We start from the raw sequence: 8,601 nt of genomic DNA on the forward strand, positions 1-8,601 counted from the left end.
TCCAGAACTCTCCTCCATCTGCCTCTGTGGCACCTCATCATTCCTGGTGCTGCTTTGTCCCTGTTCTGCCTCAAAACTGATGGGGACTTCCACCCCCATGGCTTTTGGGGTTTTTAATTTTTTAATGGGTTTGAAAAAAGAGACATATCAGTCTTGGGCCCTAATCAAAGCGTTTTGGGTTGTATTTAATTAAATGATAACTTTGAGGGCTGAAAGGAAGGGATTTGAGGGGGGCTCCTTGGATTTCAGGGCATTTCCAGCATCCCTGAAGGCAGCTTGGAAGTGGAGAAGGGAATTCAGGACAAAGCCTCTCCCTCTGCCAGTGTGAAACCCAAACTGTCAGATTTCCTCTCTCTTTATTTCATGAGCAACTCGGCCAAGTTTGATTGAGCTTGGAAATGCTTTTGGGGTCCCTAAATCTGGTTTTAGGGCCCAGGAATCCTGGGGATTGGGAGAACATTCCCTGGAGACTCCGAGGTGCCAGGCTGGAGTTTTGGGTGCTTAGGGAATTACTTTAATTTTTAAATTAAAATAAATTTTAAAATTAAATATATAATTGAATATATAAAGTATTAAAAGTAGAATGTACGGTAATATATATAATATAATATAATATAATAGATAATATCAAGATAATATAACTAATATAATATAATATAATATAATATAATATAATATAATAGAATAATATAATATAATATAAGATATAATATAATATAATATAATATAATATAATATAATTTTTTTAATTTTAAAAGCTCGGTAATTATTTTGATCTTTCATTAATTTGATTAATCCACACCCACAACAAACCCCAATTTCTGCTTTTCCATTTCCTTTCCCGAGGAATTTTAGGGTGCCAGCACCCATTTTTCCCTTTGCTGCACCCCAACTCCACTCACCTGGAATTGCCCTGCTCTGCAATTTGCAGCACCCCTGGTAAATATTGATGATTCCCTCTCCTAAGCAATGCCATCCCATTGGCAAATATTGATTATTCCCCCTAATTAGTGACGTGCTCCCCCATGTCTGAGCATGCTGGGGAGGCAGGGCTGCCTCCCGCTCTGCTCCTGGGGGAAATGGCAGGTGAATGAGATTAGGAGCTGGGAGTGAGCCCTGCCTGAGAGCCTTAACTGGCAATTCCCAGAAAGAGGCAGGGGAATAATTCAATATCCCCCGTGTGACGCCGCCGTGGTGGAGTCAGGCTCGGCCCGTGGCTCCCCGAGCCTCCAGAGGGATCCTTGATTCCATCAGCACCATGACCGGGCTGCAAACGGGGAATTTGGAGCATTAATTGGGAGATTTGGGGCTGGGAGGGGCTGTTGGCTTCCCCTCCTTCCCCAGGCTCCCCTTTCAGTGCTGCTGGAGCCCCCAAAATTCACCTGCAACCCCCCCTGGAGCCTGGCAGTCACCCTGAGGTCCTTTGGGATGTTTGGGGTGCCAGCCAAGCTCCCTGGAGCCAGGGCTGGGCAGGAGCAGCTCTCACCCAGCTCCTGATTTCATTCTGCTGGGAGCCCAGCAGTCCAGGGCTGGCAGGAGGGAACCAGACACCGGTTCAAGGTCAAGTTCCAGCAGCTTTGGCCAAAAAGCAGGAAAATAACCCCATTTGGGTGATCCAGAGCATCCCAGCCTGCAGTCCCAGAGGGGGATTTTCTTTCCTGCCTTTGCCCAAAGCCAGGGCCAGAATTTAGCTGCAGGCACGGAGGAGCTGCCACCCCTCACTCCCTGCTCAGCCCTCTCCTGGGTTTTCCAACCCCTTTTTTCCCAGCATTTTGGCCATTTCCCCACTCTCCATGCTCCCCTTCCTCTCTCCATCACCAGGATGAGGAGGGGCTGAAGATCCCTCGGGAATTTCCCCTATTTTACCCCTGAAAAGAGGAACAAGTGCCCCCTGTCAGGCACAGAACCAGGAATTCTGTCTGGAGGAAAGGGAATTCAGGGGTTTTCCTCAGGATAATCCCTGGTGCTTGCAGCAGCTGCCCCGGTGGGATGAACCCATCCCAATCCATCCCATCCCAAACCACAAATCCTCACCAGTGCATCCCATCCACCTGCCCACTGGTTTCACTGGGATTCTCCACCTTCCTATCCCTCTCCCAGATCCTTCAGCACCCCTGGATGAAGCAGCAGCGATGGGAGAAGGGAGAAATGACTGAAAAACGCTTTTAAGGACCCGAAAATCCACTTGGAATCCTCACATTTTCCCCAGCAATAAAGCTGGGATATTTCCAAAAGCTGCTGGTACAACTCCCATCCATCGGCTGGGAAGTTTAATATTCCTCCCAGGAATTGCTCCCTGTGTGGATCCAGGCTCTTCCCTGCCATCCCCCACTGGGCAGATGCTCTGGGATCAGATGGTTTGGCCATTCCAGGGGGTTTGGCTTTGAATTTGTGGGATTTTGGTCAAAAATCCCAGGGTGTTTGGCTTTGAATTTTTTTTCGAGTGAAGGGAGGTGACAAAGGGCACCCTGGACATCGGTGACAGCACTTCAGTCCTTTTGCAGAGCCCTCCAAGGCTGTTGGGATTTACAAACCCTACTCCCAGGCTGTAGAAATGCAGCTATGGGCACCCTCTGCCCTCCCAGCTCCAGGGAGGAAGATGAGGCTGAGGAAGGATGGGATAACCCAGCAGACGCTCCCCCAGCTCCCAGAGGGTCTGAAAGGGTTGGAGACATCAGGAAATCGCTGCCCACAGCCAGCCCCATTAGCAGGTCGATGGAAAGGATCGATCAGACACTCCCCAGAGGCTCTGGGGGCTCTAATCGAGCTGTGCCCACCTGCAGCCAAACCCTGAACCATTTTTGGCCAGGTTGGGCTGGAAAACCTCGTAGAAAAATCATTGCTAGAAACCTTCAACAGCAGAGCTGGCTAGCAAATGCTGATTCTGCCCCCAGGACAGCCCAGCCGTGATCCCACTGGAGAATCCTCCCTCTCTCCTGGCTGTTCTCCACCCTCCCCTCCTGTGGACTTTCTGGGGGCTTTATTTTATTTTATTTTATTTTAAGCAGCTGCTGCCTATTGAGCAGGGAAAAACGATGTTGCAGGAGGCTCTTTTGACCCCGCTGCTATAATTATTCCAGACTCCAGCACTGGCTGTGCTTCAAATGCAATTTTCCCCGACGCCTCCCAGTCCTGCCGGTGGCTCCTTCCCGTCGGAGCCGGCTTTGCCCGGGATCCCGCAGGCTCCGAGCAGCCGATGGGGGATGCAGGCAAAACCCTCCGCACGGATTTCCCGGCAAGTTTTGCCTCCCCAGGAGCACCGTGAGAGGTTTTCCTGCTTGTTTCAGGGATATTTTTCAGTGGCACCCAATTCCTGCTGCCATTCCCTGCTCCCGGAGAGGAAAACAAGGAGCCAAACCCATCCCCTCGCTCCTAATTCGGCTTTTTCCACCCGCAAATCCCAGCGGCCCCACTCAGGCTGGGGATCTGCCCCCTCCATCCCCACCCCAAGGGGTTAATCCCCTTTGCCCAGAGCCAGCTGGGAAGATGCTCGCTGCTAAACGAGCTCCTGAAAAATTCATGTTCCTAAATGCTCTTTCCAGGGGGGCTCTGCCCGTCCAGGCTGGATGGGAGCGGCCCCAATCCCAACTGGGATCGCTAATGGCAGCGAGGGAAGGATTTTCCCGGATCCTGTTCCTGTTCCAGCTGGGATCCCGCAGCCCCAGCACCCCCGGGCTATTATGGGATGCCCATTAGGCTGACCCAGCTGGTTTCGCAGCTGCTCCATCGTTATCCCGCTGGACGCGGCAGCCGGGAGGGAGCTCCGGGATCAAAGCCAGGCTCCGGAGGGCTCCGGGCTGGGCAGCGCCCGCTGGGGCTCCGGGGGCACTTTGGGATGGGTTTGGTCCCTCCTTGCTCGGGGAGATTCCCTTGGGAAGTGTTTGGGTTAAAATCTCCTGGGGGAGGGAGAATGGAACCCCCCCCTCCTGCTGTTGGGGTTTGGGGTGCAGCAGTGCCCAGCTGGGGACACAGGTGACACTCCTGGGGGTGGTGGGACCCCTGAGCTGCCACCACCCCGTGGCCAGGACCAAACTGATCCCAAAGCACCCCAAAAATCCAGATCAGGCTGTGGGATGGAGCAAACTGATCCCAAAGCACCCCAAAAATCCAATCAGGCTGTGGGATGGAGCAAACTGATCCCAAAGCACCCCAAAAATCCAATCCAGGCTGTGGGATGGAGCAAATTGATGCCAAGGAACCCTGAGAAACCAAATCAGACTGTGGGATGGAGAAAGCTGATCCTAAAGCACCCCAAAAACCACATCAAGCTGTGGGATGGAGCAAACTAATCCCAAAGCACCCTAAAAATCCAAATCAGGCTGTGGGATGGAGCAAACTGATCCCAAGGCACCCTAAAAATCCAAATCAGGCTGTGGGATGGAGCAAATTGATCTCAAGGCACCCCAAAACCCAAATCAGGCTGTGGGATGGACTAATTGATCTCAAGGCACCCCAAAAATCAACAGTGGATGGAGAACATCCAAGACCAAAAAAACCAGCGGGGAGACAATGAGCAAGAACCTGAAACCAATCAGACTGTGGGATGGAGAAAGCTGATCCTAAAGCACCCCAAAACCACATCAAGCTGTGGGAGGAGCAAACAATCCAAGCACCCCAAATCAGATCAGCTGTGGGATGGAGCAACTGTCCCAGCACCCTAAATCCAAATCAGGCTGTGGGATGGAGACAATTGATGCCAGGCACCCAATAAAAAAACCAAAAAAAAACCAAATCAAACCCAAATCAGGCTGTGGGATGGAGCAAATTGATCTCAAGGCACCCTAAAAATCCAAATCAGGCTGTGGGATGGAGCAAACTGATCCCAAGGCACCCTAAAAATCCAAATCAGGCTGTGGGATGGAGCAAATTGATCTCAAGGCACCCCAAAACCCAATCAGGCTGGGAAGGGAGTGGGGACAGTCCCCAGGGTGTCCCTTGATGCTGCTGGGGACACCTCCAGGTGCTCTCCTGCAAGCTCCCACCTGCACAGGGAGTGGAGCAGGGCTGGAAAAGAAAGGATTCTTCAATTTTGATGTGTTTATAAATTTGGGGTCCTCCCCTCAGGAAAACTCGGGGTCAGCAGGCAAAATGGGCTTTGTTTAAGGCAGGACCTGTTGCTTTTGGGTTTTATCAGCATCTGCCAGGCCTTGCTCACTTCAAGAGCCTGATTTAGGGGCTTCAAATGCCCCCTCAGCCCCTCCAAAATGAGGATAAAATGATGGGCTGGTCCTCACTGTGCTGCAAATGCCCCCTCAGCCCCTCCAAAATGAGAATAAAATGAGGTGCTGGTCCTCACCATGCCATAAATCCCCTCAGCCCTTCCAAAACTGGGGTAAAATGATGTTCTGGTCCTCACCCCACTGCTCCCAACCCCAAATTCCCTTGGCCAGCCCAGCCCTGATTTCAGAGGAGCAGCTTTTGAGCTCACCCAGTGCTTAAACCCAACTTCAAAACCTCCACATTTTAATTTATTTATTTTTAACCCAAAACAAACAGCCAGCCAAGGAGAGAAACTCTCTTGTTGGCCTCTCTGGCTGCCAAGATAACCCCCCTCCTAACGAGCTGCTGTAATTAGGTGCTTTGATTCCCTGCTGCTGGAGGAAGGGGGTGCTCATCAATTCCCTGGATTTGGAGGATGTTGGGATGCTCTGTTTCCATCAGGGAGTTCTGGATGCACACCAAACAGTGTTTTAAACACCCTTGGTGGTTTTTTCCCCCTCTCAAAAGTAGAGGTAAAAGTGGAAATGGAGAAATTTCCCCGCGGGATAAAAATTTTTGGAAGGAAAAGGGAAATAATGTCACTGCTGGTCTGTTGAGATGTTCTCCTCTGAGACCCCCCACCAACCCCCAACTTTGATAATATTGACTTTTTAAATCAGCTGAAATATTAAATTCCTCCATTCTACCCCGAAATTAATATTTTAATAGAATATAAAAGTCGAGGCAGGGATGGAGCTGAGCAGTAAAAGTGAAATGAAACATTTTTATCTGGCAGGAAGGAGCGGCTTTGGCGCCACTGCTTTGCTTCTTCCTTCCTCTCCTTTTATGGGGCCATTAAAATATTCATTTTAATATTATAAATATTGCATTCCACACCTAATGTGCCTTTGCCCTCTTTGGGGCACCCAAAAGTCAGACCAATCTGCTGGGAGGTGCTCAGGACCTGCAGCAAATACCTGAAGTATTTCAGCCCTTTTGTTTTTGCTTTTCCCACCCATTTTTCTGGGAGGATGGAGAACCTTGGGGTGGCCTCTGGGACCAGTGACAGAGCCATGGATCCACAGAATAAACCATGAATCCAGCTGGACAATTAATTCCAATAAAAGGCTTTATTTTACCCCCCCATCTCCTTAGAAATAATCACATAAAATGAATTTATGGCAATTACGGGATTTCTCTAGTTCTGTCCTTATCAGAACTACAGGAGGAAGGGCTGAGGATACAAATGGATTTCTGGAAGGGAGGGAATTGGGATGTATTTTTAATCGTGTTTTAGGATCAGCCACTCAGCTCCCACCCAGGATCAGCTCTGGGCCAGGGCTGGGATGCTCCTGCCACTACCAAGGAATTTCCCTGTGTGCATTATTGGAAAATAATGGGAAAAACAGAGGCTTGGAGTGAGGTTTTCACTCACCTGACGCGTCCCCAGGGCTGGTTTGGATTAATTCTCTCTGGTTTGTGAGGGATTTATCTTCTTTGGAGGGCCCTGGGGGTGAAAAAGGACAATTCCAGATGCAAAGCTCAGCGCTGGCTCTTGGCTTTTTGGTAAAGCCCCCCAAAAATGGGGTTTGGGATGGGTTTTCATGCACCCAGAGGAGGGGTTTGCCCTCCAGGAGCTCTCCTTGCTCCTCATGGATTCATCCCAGCAAAGCCTTGGAAACAGCAGAGCTGGAGAGAGGCCGTGCCTCAGTTTCCCCAGGAAAAGTGGAAGTGGCTCCCTCCTGATGCCACCTCCGGAGGTCCCCTGGCAGCAGCGACACCTCCGGAGCGGCTCCCACAGGGATTAGGGCTGGCTCGGGTGATCAGCGCCCTGTTATCCCAGCGATTAGCGCTGCCCGGGCTTAGGGCAGGTGAAACGCCGGCCAGGGATTACCGGGATGGAGAGGCCGGCCGTGCTCCCTGCCCGGGCTGGCACCGGATCCGTGGGATTGCCTCCGGCAGCCGGGATTTATCCACGTGGGAAGCGCCTCCAGCCCGTCCCGTGACCATGGGGTGCTCGGGGTGTTTTGGGGAGCGGAGCCCATGGGGTGAGTGATTTGGGAATCACCATTTGGGAATCACCATTTGGGGGATTTGTCCAGACCCAATCCTGCCTGGACATCCCTCTGTGTTTTTTGACTCCTTGGAAAATCCACCCGGGAGTTGCTCGGGTGGGTCCCCACGAGGACAGGTGGGAAATTGTTCTGGGGTTGCGTTTTGCCCTTCCCTGCCTCAGCTCCCGCTGAAATAAGGGGATTTATCCCTGGCATCTCCCCCTGGCTTTGCTCCTCACTCACTGGGAGAGATCCCAGCCCACTCCAGCCCCCTCCGCCCGCCAGCGCCGGAGTCATAAATAAAATCCAGCTGGGGTAAAAATACTCCTTTCTGGAACGGCTGGAAAAAAAAATTATCTCGCAGCGGTGCTGCCAAGAACCTGCCAGAGGCACCGCGGGAAGGCGGGAGGGATTGCACCCAAACATCCCTCTTTAAAAGCCTCATCCATCAGTGGGAAAAGGATCCCGAGGCGGGGAAGGACAGGGCACCATCCCCACTTCCCAGGGCTCCTTCTGGAATGGGGAAATTGAGGCTTTGTCCCACCTGGGCAGGCTGGGGAGGAGGAGATCAGGGGCTGGGTGGTGCCGTCCCGGGGGGCTCAGCCCGGGGGTCAGCCCTCCCCTCCCGAAGCAATTGGGAGATTGGATTATAAATCATGGGATTTTTATGGAAACCAGCCTGGGAGGTGGCCGGGCCGCTCCAAAACAAAGCTCGGCCATCCCTGCGGAATTCCAGGTGGCGGGGACTGAGGCACATCCCCATCTCCCTCCTCTTCCTCACCCTGGTGCTGCTCCCAAAGCTCTCCCAGCAGCACCCAAAGGTGCTGGGGGTCCTCGGGGGGATATATCCTCCTCCTCAGCGCTGCGGGGCCGCCTCTTCCCGGGGGCATCTTCAGCTCCTGTCACTGCTCAAGGTCAGTGCCATTAATTGCCGTGAATTATTTTGGCGTTAATGGAGATGTCTTGTGCGCTTCCACTGCGAATGAGGCTGCCAGGAGGAACGTGCTGGCCCAGCTTTCCTGGGAAAGGGAGATGGGGGAATGGATGGAAGCACAGCAGGGACAGGGGAGGCACCCGGGCTTGGTGTGGGCAGGAAAACGCAGCCAGCCCTGGTGGGAATGGCTGGGAATGGGGGTCTCAGCCCCCAAATCCTCTCCCATTCCTGTTGGGCAGTTGAGGGGAGTGTGGCATTCCCAAAACCCAACTCTCCCATGGCTCCAGCAAGCCAGGATAAGGGAATAAGGGGTAAGGGAATAAGGGGTAAGGGAATAAGGGGTAAGGGAACCCCTCCCCAGCCGTGCTGGGAGCATCTCCAGGCCCTGTAGGAGCAATCCTGGGATGTGCCGAG

The sequence above is a fragment of the Serinus canaria genome, chromosome 19, assembly GCF_022539315.1.
Source record: "Serinus canaria isolate serCan28SL12 chromosome 19, serCan2020, whole genome shotgun sequence".
In the NCBI taxonomy this organism is placed as follows: Eukaryota; Metazoa; Chordata; class Aves; order Passeriformes; family Fringillidae; genus Serinus; species Serinus canaria.